Here is a 17,234-nt window from a genome sequence, read left to right on the forward strand (position 1 = left end):
AGGAGCTGGGATTTCAACATAGGAATTTGCCGGGGTATGGGGGTGGGAACGAGCATTCAGTTCATAACAGAAGGCTTCCCTATCTTCTTTTTCCAGTATCTGTCATATTCCCCACACTGCCCCTCCCCACCCTTAACCCCCTTGCCTCCCAGCCTTTTCCTGGCTTTCTCTTATGTGCTCCAATAGCATATTGCATTTCTCCGTAACACAAGTTTTATATTGTATGTAACTTAAAAAAATTAATGTACCCACCTAGGTCTTAAGGCTTCTTGATGGCAGGGGCTTGTGCTTTTATTATCTTTACATTCCTAGGATTTAGCACAGCATCCATTTCATGAATGAAGAAATGAATGACTTAATGAACATAAACCTGATCTTAGCTGTCACCACATCTCATTACCTTCAGGAATATGAACAGCCTATAAATATCCTAGAAGTAACTATAAATTACAGATTGTTGAAAGAATCTAGTTAATGACACTCTCCAAGTTTCTCAACACTTTTGACACTGTGGTTGAAGACATAGGTAAAAAGTACCTTTTAAGACTTGCTTGGACCTTCTCCATCCAGCATTAATGTGAACTTAAAAGACAAGTGAAAATGAGCTGTGAATGTTACTGTGTCAGCCTTCACTTGTAGCTGTTTGTTGTTTCTCTGAGATAGAAGGCAAGACACGTGAGTCCTGCCTCTGCGATTGAAGTAGGGAGCTCTGGGTCCACAGGTGGAGCTACTGTGACATCACCTTGTGGAGCACCTGTGAATGGGACCATCTTGGACAACTTGGCAGGGGAAAACCATTACAGTATAGAGCCAATTGATATGTTCTGGCAACATCTCCTGAGTATGCACCAGGGACAAAAGGTCAAGGGAGCAATAATTCTCCTTTGGCTCCCCAGCTATAGAAATGAAGTCATGCTATTCCAGTTCTTAGTGGCATAGCCCCAAGTTATTTTCATAAGAGGAGTCTCCTTGTCAGAAAATGTTTAGCTAAGATGGGAAAGATGTTCTATATACCAGAGAGGTACCACCATTCAGTGCTAGTGCAGAGGAGTATTTATTTTGCTGGTTATTTATTTTCAAAAACTCAGTCTTTGAAATATTTCAATTGCATTTTTGGTTTCTAGCTATGGCATTGATTATAATAGAATTCTTGTTAAGCTATAAGAATTTGACCCCCAAATATGATTTTGAAACTGCTAGGATTTTATCTACATTATTTCTGATGTATGTGTTTCATCTTCCCTGCTGGACTATAAACTCCTTAGAACAGGGACCATGTATTCATCTTCCCTGTATCTCATCACCACTGTCTGTAGCACTGTGATCTGCAATACTAGATTCATAATAAATATTTCACCAAATAAGTTAGTGGAAATGTTAAACTTTGTGAAGATTCTTGCATAGCTGTTAGGCAAAATCGAAGACTCTGGAGGATGTGTCAAAAGAATTATTAGTGGCTTGCTCTTTTGGCCTGTTTTGTTTTTCAGGAAGTTTTGAAATGGGGATTTTTAAGAAGAAAATTTCGGCAAAACCGATATTTATCAAATACCTGTTTTATTAATAATGCCTTAAAGATCCAGTGGTTGGTGTGCGAGTATATCCTCCTACTTGACTGGCCCATTTCTCTTAGTCCCCTCTGCTTGATCTTTAGCATCTCTCTGACCTCTAAATGTTGTCAGGATTCGGGGTGTAGTCTTTGGACTTGTCTTCCTAATCTCAAATCTCAAGGTTTCATATTCTAATGCATCTATAGGCTACTCCTTTTTTTTTAAATTGAAATATAGTCAGTTACAAAGTGTCAGTTTCTGGTGTACATGAACTTTCCGAGTGCTTGCTTGCTATTCTCCTTGGATGTCTAAAGGATACCTCAAATCTAATCTGTCCAAAGCTGAATTTCTGCTCTCCTCTCAAAATCTTGCACTTCCCACAGTCTTGCTTATCTCTAAATAGCAACTTCATCCTTCCAGTTTCTCAGGCCAAAAATCTTGGAGTCATCATTCACACCTCTCCCTTTTTTACCCCTACATATAACCCATCAGCAAATCTGCTGGTTCGACCATAAAAATATATCTAGATGCAGGCTGTTCTTCCGACCATCACTGCTACTGTGGTGCTTTCAGCAACCATCATCTTTCCCCTGTGTTATTGAGCGTACCTCCTGATTTCTCTGTATCCACTTTTCCTCTCACATGGTCTGTTTTTAACACAGCACTCAGTGTTCCTTTTAAAACTCAAGTTACAGCGTATCATTCCTTTGTTGTCAATAGTTTCTATTGCATTTAGAGTAAAAGCCAGAGCCCTTTCAGTGGCTAAAAGGTCTTTAGTCATCTGGCCCCATACTGTCTCTCTGACCCCATACTTTCTCTCTTACCTCATTTTACTATTCTCCCCCGTTCACTCTGCTGCAGCAACTCGAGCCCCCTCAGGTCTTCTTCTAAAACACCGGCTCTGTGGCTGCTTTGGGGCTTTTGCCGGAACTGTTTCCTCTGCCTGGAATGCCCATCCTCCACGTGTCTCCAGGGTTGTTCCCTCATGTCTAGACTTAAACGAGCCTATCAGAGGTCTCCCTAATCACACAGATTTAACTCTACACATCCTTCTCTATGCCATTTTTTCCTCTATCGCACTTTTCACTGTTTGACCTGTTTTATTTATTTGTCTGTCTCCACAGAGGGGCAGGGGGCATTCCATCCATTTCCTTCTACTTTTTAAAAACTGAAGTATAGTTGATTTACAATGTGTTAATTTCAGGTGTACAGCAAAATGATTCAGGATGCAGTTATATACATTCTTTTTCAGATTTTTTTCCCATCATAGGTTGTTACAAGACATTGAATATGTTGTTTACCTATTTTATATATAGTAATTAGTATCTGTTAATCCCAAATTCCCAATTTATTCCTCCCTCCCTTTCCCCTTTGGTAACCATAAGTTTGTTTTCTATATCTGTGAGTCTATTTCTGTTTTGTAAATAAGTCCATTTGTATCCTTTTTTTAGATTCCACATATAAGTGATATCATATGATATTTATTTTTCTCTTTCTGACTCCACTTGGTATGATAATCTCTAGGTCCATCCATGTTGCTGCAAATGACATTATTTTATTCTTTTTTGTGGCTGAGTAATGATCCATTTTATATAAATATATATCACATCATCTTCCATCCATTTCTTTCATGGATGTATCCCTCACATCTAGAAATGCTTGCCTTATGGTGTTATGGTGGTAAAAAATAAATGTTTGTTGAATAAATTAATGAATACTTTTTTTTTGTATTTGGTAAATGCTGTTTTTAAATAGTTTATTCTGACAGCATTTACAAATTAAGTGGCTGAATTTGCCACAAGATGCTTATTACAAATCTAAATGCTTATTACAAATCTCATGCTAACTCATACTTGGATTTTAGCAATTTGTTAAAAAGCTTTAGCTAAATTGTTCATAGCGGCTTTACTCACATCCAGTGTCTGTATCAGGTAATCAAGTTTTAGAGTCTTGTATCTTTTTGGACGCTCTTGTCTTTTCTTAGCTTTTGAGTTATTTTGGTTGCTTTGAAAGATAAGCTCTCTCTAATGGTTTCAAGAAAAGTTGTAATTTTGCAATTTTTTTTTTTGTAGGAGTGGGAAGCATACTGAAGTTATTGTTAAAAAGTCAAAATTATATTTACGCATTCCTTTGTTTTTCATTCCTTTTACATTTTTAATTTTAATGAAATCCAATTTATTAATCATTTCTTTCATGAATTATGTCTGTGGTTAACTACTTATACCTAGATATTTCTTTTTTTGTGTGATACTGTAAATTTTGTTTTTAATTTTAAATTTGAATTATTAATTGTAGGTAATTAAGAAAGCAGTTGACTTTTATATATTAACCTTGTGTTCTGAAACCTTGCTGTACTTTCTTACAGATCACCTTTTAAGAGATAACAATGTTATCTAATTATATTTTTTCATTACATCAAATGATATATGTAGTATATATATTTATATTTTTTTAATTGAAGTATGGTCAGTTTACAGTGTGTCAGTTTCTGGTGTATAGCATGTTTCAGTCATACATGAACATACATATATTTGTTTTCATATTCTTTTCCACCATGGGTTACTATAAAATATTGAATATATTTCCCTGTGCTATACAGTATGAACTTATTGTTTATCTTTTTTATATATATTAGTTACTATCTGCAAATTTCAGAGGTATGTGGTATTATATTAATGAATAACACCAAACTAGCCTTGAATTCCTGAGATAAAATATGTTTGTTTATATGTGGTGATTCTCCAAATTTATTTCACTTTCTGCCTTCATATAACAAAGTGGATAGCTTTTCCTCTTTTTATGCCTTAGAATAATTTATTACATATTATATAATACTACTTCTTAAAATTTTGGAGGAACTCTGTTCCTTTTCTTTTGTTTGGTTAGTAAAATTCCTCTCTCCCTTAAATCTCACATAGTAGGAGAAGAGGATTCTCCTCTGACTCATATTTTCCTCATAATAAAGTGTATTTTTAACTGTTATAGTTACTCATTCTTTTTTCTTTCTTTCACTAGTTTATAAGCTTTATGCAGGCAGGCATCCTGTCTTGTTTACTACTGTAATGCTAGAACCAGTACACAGCCTGGCATGTAGCAGGTACTTAGATAAACTTATTGAATAAATGAATAATATGTTTTCCTTCTAATCAATATCTATTAAGTTTTTCTTCAGGACCAAGTATATTATCTATTACAAGCACTTTATTAACAGTTGAAAATAAGATCTCTTCTCTGCTTTTAATGGATGATGCTTGATATATATGTAGTTATTAATTATATTCCTATTTTCAACTATTTGTTTCCTTGTCTGTCAGGGACTGAAAAGCATTTCTTCATGTGTATAACAGAATCTTTTTATGCATTTAGATGCTGTGTGTTCCCCATAGAACATGTGCATGGTGGCAATGTCTTCATTGTGGATTTTCTCTTTTATCATTTGCAAAACTAACTTCTTTGTCTACTTAATGCTCTTTGCCTTAAACGCATCTTTTGTTGAAATCAACCTGTAAGTTATTTCATCAAAAAAATCTGTGGGAAAATGGGGGAAAGTTCCCAGAGAGCATGTTGAGTGTCTTACTTCTGATTCCTCCGCTAGCATCTGTGACTTTATCCATAAAATGCAGTATCTAGCTTCACACCCCAGTTCAGCCCTGCCATGTTGCATCTCGATAGCAGTGCTCCCCAGAATGAATGTAGGCCTAATGGTCTGTGGTGCCAGGAAAGAGGAATGGCTCTAGCACCTCAAGGGCAGAGCCTAAGAGAGGGGGACCTTGGTCTGAACTGGAGAGAGACCTTGTTTTTGGTTGCTGGCTCTAGACCTGGGTTTCTCCAAGATCTGGTAGGAATGGGTTTAAGAACTTTTACATCCAGGGGCTATTCTGATTGGTTGGTGCCGATGTCTCACTGGCTTTTAAAAATGTTTATGTTATCCTTCTGTCATTATATTATTCTATTTTTTAAATTGAAGTGTGAGTTTGCCATTCATTGTATTTCAATCCAACCTTACATGCCCTGCATTAATACTCAGAGGTGACATTTCACTGATCTCTATCCTTTGGTTCCTGTAGTGTCGTGACCTTGCATGTTTGATGTTTTGTTCGGAGTTTCACTCTCCTTGACGTTCCCACTGAGTCAGGCTTGGGTACCTGATTGGAAACACAGCTCAGAAGTCTCAAAGCAGCCATATTTAATATGAGTCTTCTGTTCCTTCTCTTGTCCTCCCCAAAGTGCTTGAGAAGAGCCTTTTCATTTCAGAGGGAATTTTGTGCTCTGTGCAGTCAGTGCATCTCCGAAAACTTGCTCACTGTTATTGTAGAGCTTTTCACTGCTAGGGGTTGTGTCAAACGTGGGATAGGACTCCTTAGGAATGAGAAACCTCTGAGTTTTATGCACCAAGAAGAGCTGTTACCCTTATCCTCTGTGTCCCCAGAGTCTTCACTGCTCCGTCTGAGCGTCTCTTCTAGCGCCATGACTGTGCTGTTCCTGGCCTGGATGGCCTTTGGATGACAGAACTTGCTCAACTAGGTGCCAGTCATTTATGTTTGGTCTCTGCCTTCAATTGATTTTCCTGGACCTGTTTGATCAGAGCCTCAGATAAGTGGGTTGAGCACTTATTGGGTTACGCACTTATTGGGTTACATTGAACAGTGTAGGGGTGGTGGTGGTGATGGTTATTAGAATTGATATCTTTTCTTGAAGGCTAACTGGGTGGCAGGCAGTTCTACATGATTTGTCTGCAGAATTCTAAGCATTTTATATGCATAAGTCAGTCTATAAGCACTATTCCTGAGTCCATTTTACAAAAGAGGAAACTTAGGCACAGAGGACATACGAGTATGTGGCAGAGCAAGATTTGAATACAGGTAGTCTGGCTCTGAACCACAATGTTATGCTGCCTGTATAAATACTTAACCCGTACCATCCCTCTGTCTGTTTAAACCCATACCATCCCTCTGTTTGTTTAAACTTTTTGGTAAGTTGCAGAATATTTTATGTCAATTTCCATGTTAATTATAGTCATAAAAATATAATTAAGAATTATTTGAAAGGACTGATTAAGGAGAACAAGTTTTATGGTTGAATGGGACAAGTCACCAAAGTGTAAACATCTGAAAAGCTAAAGTTGTATGTTTTTGTTACAACCAGTGTTGACTTATATTTTAGTAAATTCTGTACATAACAATTTAGGATTGGGCTTAAAAGGCAATATATAAAGACAACTGGAAAATTAATTTATAAATGCGAACCTGAAATTTTAAGTATATAGGCAGTGCCTTGAAGTGTAATCAAGAAAATGAAGTAGGAGAAACTTAGTGGAATTTATTAGGCATAATGAAAAAAAGAGACAGGCCATTTCAGTTTCAAATTCTGGGAGCTATTTCTTTAAAGAAAAAGTAGCTATGTCTAGTCCCAGTGAAAAATTCATTCAGGGGCCAGAGTTTAATGCAATGTGTGATGCTTTGCTCAGTTACCTTTCACCGGAGTGGTCCCCACAGGTCCAGCCTGAGCATCACAATTAGGAATGAAGTGGCCCTTTTGGAGCAACGTCTTAGGTGACTGTGAGGTGGAAGGAGATAAAAGAACATGCATCATGTTCCTGCATCCCGGCGGCAGCCATGCTCCACGCTGGGAACAGACGCCAGGCTCTTCCTCTGCACCTGTGTGAATAAATAGCGATGCCCACTGGTGGTTTGATCTTGATTGTGAAGCTTTTTGACTAGTGTGTGGAGATGATGTGGAATTCTAAAAACGATATGTCACGCTTCTTTTTGGGAATTCTAGTCCCAGAATATCACAGTTCTTTGAAATCCGCATGTAAATGAGCTTCATGATTTGTGGAAGGTGAGAATGCTCACACCTGCTGTGCAAATTGATAAACTGTGCCCTAAATTCATAACAGGTGGTTTGCTTGAAGTCAGGTAGTGACTCAGCAGTGGGACTACCAACAGAATCCGGTTTTTCTATCATCTGCTGACTCTCTGGAGGAGTCTTCCAGCTCCCTTTTAATGTTAGGTAATTGGGAAGAAAGCGTAGTAGTAGGGAGAGCCAGTTTTATCAGTTTGAGGACACTGCCTTTCTGTGTGTGTGTGTACACATCGGTGTATCTGTGTGTGTCTCTGTGTTTGCCTATGTTTTCTGAAACATTTGTGCCAAGTGGTATCTTCTTCCCACTTCCCAGATGGCAGTTCTGATTTTTTTGTTGTTTTGGAAATTAGTCACAAATCAGGAGGCTTCATTTGCGAGTTGACAGATTTTAACAACAGCTGGCAGGTGACCACCCTCCCCCCCACCCCCCGTTCCTCCCACCCTCGTCCTGGGCTGGACATCACCAGCTAGCCAAAAAGCCATGGGATATTTAGCTCTGTTGCGAAGGTTTACATAGTGCGAAAGTTTGAGCATTATTGAAAAGATTGAATACAAAACCAAATTGAAATGTGTCTTTTTGCTTAGATTAAAGCCATTTTTGCACATCTTTCTCTGACTTCTTTTTCAGATCAGCTCTTTTTCAATAAAATGGTATCTTTGTCCACTTCTATTGTGCTGCTAGGGAAAGAAGAGTTAGTTTGGAAAGAGGTATAAACAGAACTTGCTGAATGGAATATTGACAGTTCAGCCCAAAAGTGACGGGTCCCTTGCGTAGAAATCTTTTTGAAATGTCTTTGAATGAGTTGTAGTGAGACGAATGTGACCTTGATTTGCCTTAATTGGTTGGAAAATAGAAGATCCATGGAGACCACTCCCATGCCAGCCCAAACCCTCTCTAGTTTTGTGCCATAAATTTTGTTACTCTCACTCTCCCTTTCACACAGTTACCGTTGTACTACCTGTTTCACTTCCTTGACAGGAACAGAATGTAGCTTTGCTCTGTCAGCACATGGTTATAGAGGTTTTCGTTTGCTCTTTGTGAATCAGATTCAGAGGTGGTTTTCACCTCTATCTCAGTTAGTGAATAGAGGATGTTATCATTGATTGAAGCCAGGCATAGATGAAAGAAAATGGATAATAAATAAAAAATTAAACAGTGGCCTTGGTATTCATAAAGTGAAATGCTGCAAAGAAAGAAAGTCAAGGTCATGATTTATCTATTGCATTTGGTTATTAATCAACACCAGGGATGTTGTACCATTTGATTTCGACTTGAAGAACATGTCCCTTGGAACCAAGCTGTCTGTGATTAAAGCCTAGATGACTCTGGGCACGTTAACTTAGATCCTCTATGCCTCAGTTTCCTTGTCTATAAAATGGGGGGAAATAATTGTACGTGTCTCATAGCACTGTTGTGAGGATTACATGAGATATTGAAAAGCACACAAGCTACATAGAGTAGATTTTCTTGAACTGTTAAAATCTACTTAGTTTAATAGATTGAATGTTAGCTTTAAAGTTTCTTTGAAAATATATGCAACATGTTAAAAGACAAAAGGTCACAATGTACAGGTAACTCTAGGCCCGTCAATACTAAATACAATCACGTCCTTAAAACTGACTGCTGTTTGGTTGAGTTCAGAGAAAGGCTTACAATCTGGGTTTCGAGTGAGCTAAACTGCATTAATTTGCAGGTCTATTCACATTTAGCACAAACACTATAGTTAGAAAAACACTGTGGAGCTGTTCAGAAATGGAGATGATGTTCACAGTATATTTCAAAGGTGGAAAAAATAGTTCAACCTCATTTGAAAGGCAAATAGTTACTAATCTACATGAATAGGTAGTTGAACTTTGGGGCATCTTTTAAATTCTACAAATCTGTGAAAACAAGAAAGGCAAATGTGAGCCTGGAAGTGAGATCAATGACAGTGTTTTGAGGCTAAAAGTAATCTAGAAATCAGAAGGGTCCCCTCATGCTATAGTCCAGGAAGCTGAGACCTGGAGGATGTGGTAAATTTGCTCTGAATCACATGAATAGGTAGTGACAGGGGACATACATTATGACTCATGCAATGACTCGATGCCAAGCTCACCTCCCTGGGTAAATTGGGAAAGCTTGATAAAGTGGTGACTGTAACTCAGTGATCCTTGACCCCGAGGAGTCAGCCTTTTACTGGAGGTAAGAGTGGGTGGTGTCTCTGTGTGTCAGAGCTTGGCCAATGACGAAGGCTTTAGATTTACATGGTACTGAAAGGCTACGGGGACAGAAGGAAGGGCCTGTACGGAAAAGGTGGACCTCGTCTCAGCTCTAAAATCAGGAGGCTGCTGACACTAAAAATCTAAAAAATGCAGCAGCACAATTTTCCAACTGTAAAATCAGGAGAGAATTTAAGGATGTGTCGGAATAGCAGGTGAATTACCTTGACAGTGGCTAGGGGTTAGGAAGGACTTCAGTGGCTTGGATGAATAAAGCAGGGATGATGAGATAGGTGACCCAGTAAGTTGAAAGAAAGGTAAGCATGGGAAGTGGAAGGAAAGAAGTTACAGAAGAAAGATGGCAGAAGCATAAAATTAAAGAAAGTGAATGTTGGCATTAGTGTCAACAACTGAATAGCTTAATAAAATTTAAAATTTCAAAGAAATGTAGGATACTCTTAAGATAATTTTTTAAATCATTTTTTTTCACTATGGAAAAACCACTTAATATTTCTGGCTTTTGATTTCTTTCCCTGTAAGATAAGAATTAAAATAGCACACTGTCCTAAAGGCCTGTTATTCTATGATATTTAGAAGGATCAAGGATTGTTCACTGAAATTTCTCCAAATAGTGTCAGAGTCGATTCTGTAATTTTGTAATATCCATTAGCTGAGGATGGTTTTGTTTACACCGCCTATAAAACATTCTCATTTGACTTTATAAGTATATTGCTTATTTGAGTTTATAAAAATGGATCCACGTAAGGTAATGATACTGAATGATCTTCTAGCTCTAAATGCCTGGTTAGTTCTGCAAACTCTCATCCAGAAGTTAGGAAACTCTGATTAAATATAATATTGATAGATAGAGGAGCTTCTAAACTTAGTTTAAAAAACTCATTAAGGTAAATTGAACAACATTTTCAACAACTAATTGAGGATGGGTGTTCAGTGGGTTTTTTCCCCCCAGAAATAGAGTTTTTTGGTAAACAGAATTTTTTCTTCTAGCCCATTTATGTAATGTAAGTGTCATTACAATGTATGAAAGACATTTTTAATCCCTGATTATTTTGGGTGTACCTACCAGATTTGGTTTATTTTGAATTCTGTGGTTTTATACATACACCAACTATTAAATGTCCATCAAATACTGAATCATAAACTACAGTATCAACAACCTTTAAAAGACATTTCATGCAGTTAAATGTATCTAATGTTAAGTTAGTGTAATAAACTTAAGAAAAATGTATTTCTCTGTAAATATTTCAGAAAATAAATATCAGAAAAAAATACAGAGAAAGCTAAATATTTAATTTGATTTTAAAGTATTAAGGCAAAAGTACATCTCAAAAACTTTAGGACAATTGAAAAGTGAGAGTTATAGACATTTTGTAAAATCAAAGATATATCCTAACGAAATGAGAACATATGTTGACCCAAAAACTTGCATGTGAATGTTCATAACAGCATTGTTTGTAATAGCTAAAAAGTGAAAACAACCCAAATGTCCTTCACTTGATGAACAGATAAACGAACATCGCATATCTATACATGGAATCTCATTCAGCCATAAAAAGGAATAAAGTACTGATTCATGCTACAACATGAATGAACCTTGAAAACATCATGCTAAGTAAAATAAGCTGGTCACAAAAGACCACATACTGGAAGACTCCTTTTATATGAAGCGTCCAGGGTAGGCCAATCCATAGAGACAAAAAGTAGATGGGTAGTTGGGTAGCACCGGGCAAATGAGGTGAGTGGGGGGAGGGGGTGATGGGTAAGAAAAGCGAAGTTTCTTTGAAGGATGATGAAAATATTCTACAGTTGCAGTGATGTGCATAGCTCTGCAAACCATTGGATTGTACATTAAAAATCAGTGAAATGTATGTCATGTGAATTATATCTCTATAGAGCTGTTTAAAAAAAAAACCCTCCAAACCTTCTTTCCTTCCAAATTAAAAACTGTCCCATGCAGTCATCTTCCAAAATATGATAGAAGTTTGGCTGTTGAGGATGGGCTTGACTGAACATCATACCTGCAGACCACAATTTTCTTATTTTGTCTTGTGGCTTTTTTGACTATAACAGATGCAGTGTCTTTTGAAGTGACTTCAAATGTTTGCATAAGCGTATCTGTTTTCCTGGTGGGTAATTTTTTACTGTGGAGGGTCAGATCTTCTAGGCACAGCTTGCCCCTAGAGTGGAGTTGGGGTCAGGCTCCCACGTGCAGGTTATTTGCTAGACACAATAGCCCCCTTAAATCCAGTTTGCATCGTGATCACTTTTAGTGTACGTTCCAGGAAGTTAACGTGAAACAGTTCTAAGGACATGTGACCCAATTGTTGAGCATCTTATTTTTGAAAACAAATTGTTTCTATTTGTGCTGTATACTGCTTTGATTTTTATATTGTCCTAATTATTTGATCAGATAATTCTGTCAATCTCTTTTTTTTTCTGCTTATCTCTTTATTGTATTATAATGGCTCTTAACAAAGTTGAATTTATTAACTTAAGAGGAAAAAATATGAAGATAAAAGAGGGATAGCATACAGAAAGAAAATAGTGAGGGAAATATTTATAATTCCATTAAAGAGGCAGGCAGATACTCATTTACAGGTTTAGCATAAAGAAATTAAAATAGATTAATAGAAGCTAAAACTGATAAACAGTGTTTCACTGTTGTACACTCAGCCCCTGCTTACCAGTGGGTTCTGTTCCAAGGATTTCTTGGTGAGCTATTTGGAACGTGAAAGGCTTTTTCCTGTTAAGAGTTGAGGCTGAAGTCCAGACCACAAAAGCCCATTTAATCTGTGTGTATTAGAAATACAAGATGAAGAGTTGTGTGAACGCTAATGAAATATATAAGTGATTCATTTAACACATCTGTATAAAGCACCCTCTCTGTGCCTGATTATAGTGATAGGTGCTTTTCCATGTTAGATGCTTTGGATGGGACTAAGTAATTACTGCTTTCATTTAATAAATATTTATTGAGCAGCTGCTGTAGGCCTGACACTACACTGGCTTGGGTTTAAGGATGCAGAGAGAGCGACTCTACTCCCACTTCTAATGAGCTGTCAGTCCAGAGGGAGCATGTACCAGTAAACAGAGAGTTTTAAATTGCATTGGTTAAGTGCTTCCTTGGATAAACACAGACAGCAGAGGGAGCAAGAATAAGGGAAAGGAACCTATGCTTTTTGTGGGTTTTTTGGGCGGGGTTGTGGGTTTTGTGGGGGGGGCAGTGAAGGAGGCAAAACAGATCCTGAAAAAGGTGAAGCAGGCAGCACTTTGAAAAGTGAGGTTCAAATTAGGAATAGGGGTCCAGGGAGCCGAGGTCATTCTGGGCACAGAGAACTGAGGATGTGAAGAAAGGAAAAGGGTAAATAAATTAGCCCATAGGTGGGCAATAGATGGGAGCAGGATGGTCACGGTGGGGGTTGAGAGAGGGCAGGTGTTGAAAGTGTTCGTGTGGAGCCCAGGAGAGATGGCTGCAGGAGCTGCTTGGCTGGTGGTCATTCTGGTCGTGGCAGATGAAGCGGTGGGTGGTTTGAGAGTTGCAGGGAGAGCATGTGGACTGAGCAGAGTACGCAGGGAGGAGCCTAAGGGGCACTGGTGTCATGGGATGAACAGAGAGGATGGAGAGAAAACAGGAGGCTACATTGCCCTGGAAGACCAGAGAAGGAACACCACCTGTGGTGTCTCATTCAGGCAGCAGACCATCAAGTAGGACTGAGGGCAGCATCCACCGTGTGCAGCATCAAGGACCAAGCCATGGCGTTTCTTAGACACTTTTGCCTCTGAGCTGCAAAAGCAGGTCTCAGATGCTCTGAGAACCCTAGTGCCCACACTGTGACTTTCAGGCGCATGGGCTTCCTGGGCTTCCAGCTTCATTATGGCAGGCGCCCTGTCCTTATTCGTTTTCCAGTGTTTACCCTGTATTTCCATAATTTCTTCTCCTCCTCTGTGCTATCTCCGCACCCTAGAGTTGTGTTTTATCCTGCAGATGGACTTCGTTAATATCTTAAAACAGAAAATTTTAGAATATTTGAGATTCCTGCATCTGAAAAAAATTTATCAATAGATCTTGCGGGGAAAAGGTTTGTACGGCTTGATTAAATTTCCAGCATATGGTTTGGGATGTCTCTTCTAGACACATAAAATTAGCTTTTATCTTAAACTGATATTTTCAATACTATACTTAATACAAATGTACAAACAAACTCTTATGTGGAATTCCATAATCTCAGACATCGAAAACTGGAATGCTTTCACAAGGTCAGGGGTGACTTGAACTGAGACGAGGTTATTTAGAGCTTTTACTCTCTCTTGGAGTGAATACTTGCGTGTTTTCATTGTTAATGTGTCTTATTACAAGGTGTTGCCCCAGACTCCACTGGGGTGTGAAATAAATTATGGTATGTTCACCATTTTTCCTTTTTAAAGTCCGGGAGAACCTGAATTCTGAAACATACCTCGCTCCGAGAGTTCCAGCCGCAGACTTGGCAGTCTCTTCACTGCTGACCCGTCTAGGCTCTTTCTGCTTTCTTACACGAGCCCGCTTATGATGCATGCTCCATGGCCCTCCAAAGGTTTCTGGCATCACAGAAGAGAGTGCTGGTGGGGTTACAGTTGCCAGTGAGGACCGGGCATATTTTTGTTCATCGAAGGTGTCTGACAAGAGGCCCTGGGCTGCAGGCCACCCTGATGAGTGGGTTTTCCTGTGGGAAGTGAGATTCTGAGCCTTATCTCAAGAGTGCCTTGACCAGTTGGTATCCTCTGCTTTGGGTACAGGAGGGCAAAGCTGTTGTGGCTTGTGTGGCAGGACTTCGACTATCCCAGCTACTGTGGACGAGCAGGGACTCTTTGGGCCCTACTCTGACCTTGCTTGTCCTTTGTCATTTGGTTTTGAGGCCCAGCCTGTTGTCTTTCACAGTTCCCTGGCACCTAGGGAATGGAACACTTGTTACCTGTGCATCGCTGTGTGTTCACTGAGTAGAACGGTGTCATGGAAGGAATACGGGTGAAGCCTACACGTTAATTTCTGTGGGCCTCAGTAACTTCATCTGTCGAGTGAGGACACAACAGCTACCTCTGAGATTATGAATTTTAAATGGGATGTTATACGTAATATAATGAGTACATTGTAGTGCTTAGTAAATGTTGCTTACAGTGCTTCTTTGCCTACAGATTACTGCTTTTGTTCCTCACAACAACCTTAAAATGGAAGGCAGTGATCATTATTTTCACACATATATGAAGAAATGAAAGCTCAGAGAAGTCAAGTAACAAATGGCAAGTCACACAGCTAACAAGTGGCAGAATCAGGGTTAAAACTTGAATCTTTCGATTCTAAATTATTTGCCTTTCACTTCTTCTTCTTCAGTGAAGGAAAATCTTTCTGGACACAAAGAGATATTTAGATAGAGTTGAGTTCAACCTAGCCAGTGCTTTCAGTATGCTGACAGTGTCATGGGCACTGGGCTCCATCTTGGAGCTGTGAACACCTCGGGCAGACTCTGCTTCCAGGGAATCGTGGTATTTCAGAGACAAGGCATGGGGTAACTTCATCAGTGTGAATTAAATGCTGTGGAATCAGAGAGCAGTCATGGTATGTGGGGCCACAGTATTCTCATAGAATCATAAATTTATTTTAAACAGAGAGGACCCTAAAAGATCAGCTTACTCATATTAGTTGCACTGTGTGTGTGTTTGGGTTCAGGGGAGCGTATCAGCTGTGTGGGGGGAGTCAGGGATATAATTCAGTCAGGAAAATAAGACATAAGTGAATAAAATGTTAATAAAGACTTAAAACAGCTGGTCAAGATAGAAGACATACCACAAAGCAGTACATGCTTTTATTTGCTTATTGGATTATGCAGACAGCATTTATTGTAGGAATTCAGCGGAGAGAGCTATATCAAGTTCCTTGGCCAAGATTTCATCATTATGTGTTGACAGAGGGGGATCTAGAATGGAGAGCTTTTCCCTCTTACCTGTAATTTTCTTTGTGCTTTACTATACTAGTCAGAATCCTTCTGGGTGCAAGTGACAGAAATTCAATCAAAAGGGGCTTAAAGGCACATGTACATGCACACACACACACACACACGCAATACAGGTTTTTGGCTCACAGAAAAGTCCCTTGGATTGTGCTTCGATACAGTAACAACTGGCTTCACTTCAATGGGTATTAATATCTGGAATCTATAATTCTTGGTTCTGCTTTGTTCTATGTTGGCATCTTTCTCAGGCAGGCTATCTCCTAGGTGACGGCAGATACAGGCTTATATCCTACTAGCTTATGAACCCCAGCTGCAGGGGTAGGGGTGCCTTTGCAATATTTTCAGCAAAGTTCTGAGGCTGGCTGTCACTGCCCATGTCTAAGCTATTGGCCTACCCTAAAGTGAAGGAATGTGGAGTTAGCTTCACCGAAACCTCATGGATTGAGATTTGGAGAGGCATGGCTTCCTAAAAGAATATCAGGATGTCATTACTGAAAGAGAGGGAGAGGTTCTGAAAGGTCAAAATTAACATCTGCATTCTGCAACACATATGTAAAACTTAGGAAACTTTAAAAAGAAATTTAATAAGAACCTAAGTCATTAAAATTTTTATACAATTTTAAAGGTTACTTTCCATTTACAAAATATTAGCTATATTCCCTGTGTTGTACAGTATATCCTCAGCCTATCTTATACCCAATAATTTTATCTCCCACTCCCCAACTCCTATATTGCCCCACTCCCCCTACTGGTAGCCACTAGTTTGTTCTCTGTATCTGTGAGTCTCCTTTTTTGTTATATTCTCTAGTTTGTTGTATTTTTTTAGAGTCCACATATAAGTGATATCCTACAGTATTTGTTTTTCTGTGTCTGACTTATTTCCTTAGCATAATGCTCTCCAGTCCTATCCATGTTACTGCAAATGGCAAAATTTTGTTCTTTTCATGGCTGAGTAGTATTCCGCTGTAGGATATGTGTGTGTGTGTGCATATATATATATACACACCACATCTTTATCCATTCATCTGTTGATGGACACGTAGGTTGCTTTCATATTTTGGGAATTCTAAATAATGCTGCTATGAACAATGGAGTATATGTATCTTTTCAAATTAGTCTTTTGGTGGTCTTTGGGGACATATACCCAGGAGTGGAATCACTGGATCATATTTTTAGTTTTATGAGAAACCTCCGTACTGTTTTCTGCAGTGACTGCACCAATTTACATTCCCATGAACAGTGTACAAGAGTTCCTTTTTCTCAACATCCTTGCCAACATTTGTTATTTGTGTTCTTTATGATGATAACCATTCTGACAGGAGTGAGGTGGTATCTCACCGTGGTTTTGATTTGCATTTCCCTGATGATAAACAATGTTGAGCATCTTTTCTTATGCCTGTTGGCCATCTGCATTTCCTCTTTGGAAAAATGTCTATTCAGTTTTTCTGCCCACTTTCAAATTGGGTTCTTTTTTTTTTTGAAGTTGAGTTGTCTGAGCTGTTTATGTATGTAGGATATTAATCCCTTATCAGGGACTTTTTGTTTTGTCGATGGTTTCCTTTGCTGTGCAAAAAAATATATATTTTAAGTTTAATTGAGTATCGTTTGTTTGTTTATT

At 38.6% G+C, this 17,234-nt stretch overlaps 1 protein-coding gene across 5 annotated transcripts in view; it reads left to right on the forward strand.

The window, feature by feature from the left end:
* SYT16 (synaptotagmin 16) overlaps nucleotides 1–17,234 on the forward strand; it is a 217,838-nt gene that overhangs the window by 139,520 nt on the left and 61,084 nt on the right. The window lies entirely within an intron of this gene.

This window comes from Vicugna pacos, chromosome 6, assembly GCF_048564905.1.
Source record: "Vicugna pacos chromosome 6, VicPac4, whole genome shotgun sequence".
In the NCBI taxonomy this organism is placed as follows: domain Eukaryota; kingdom Metazoa; phylum Chordata; class Mammalia; order Artiodactyla; family Camelidae; genus Vicugna; species Vicugna pacos.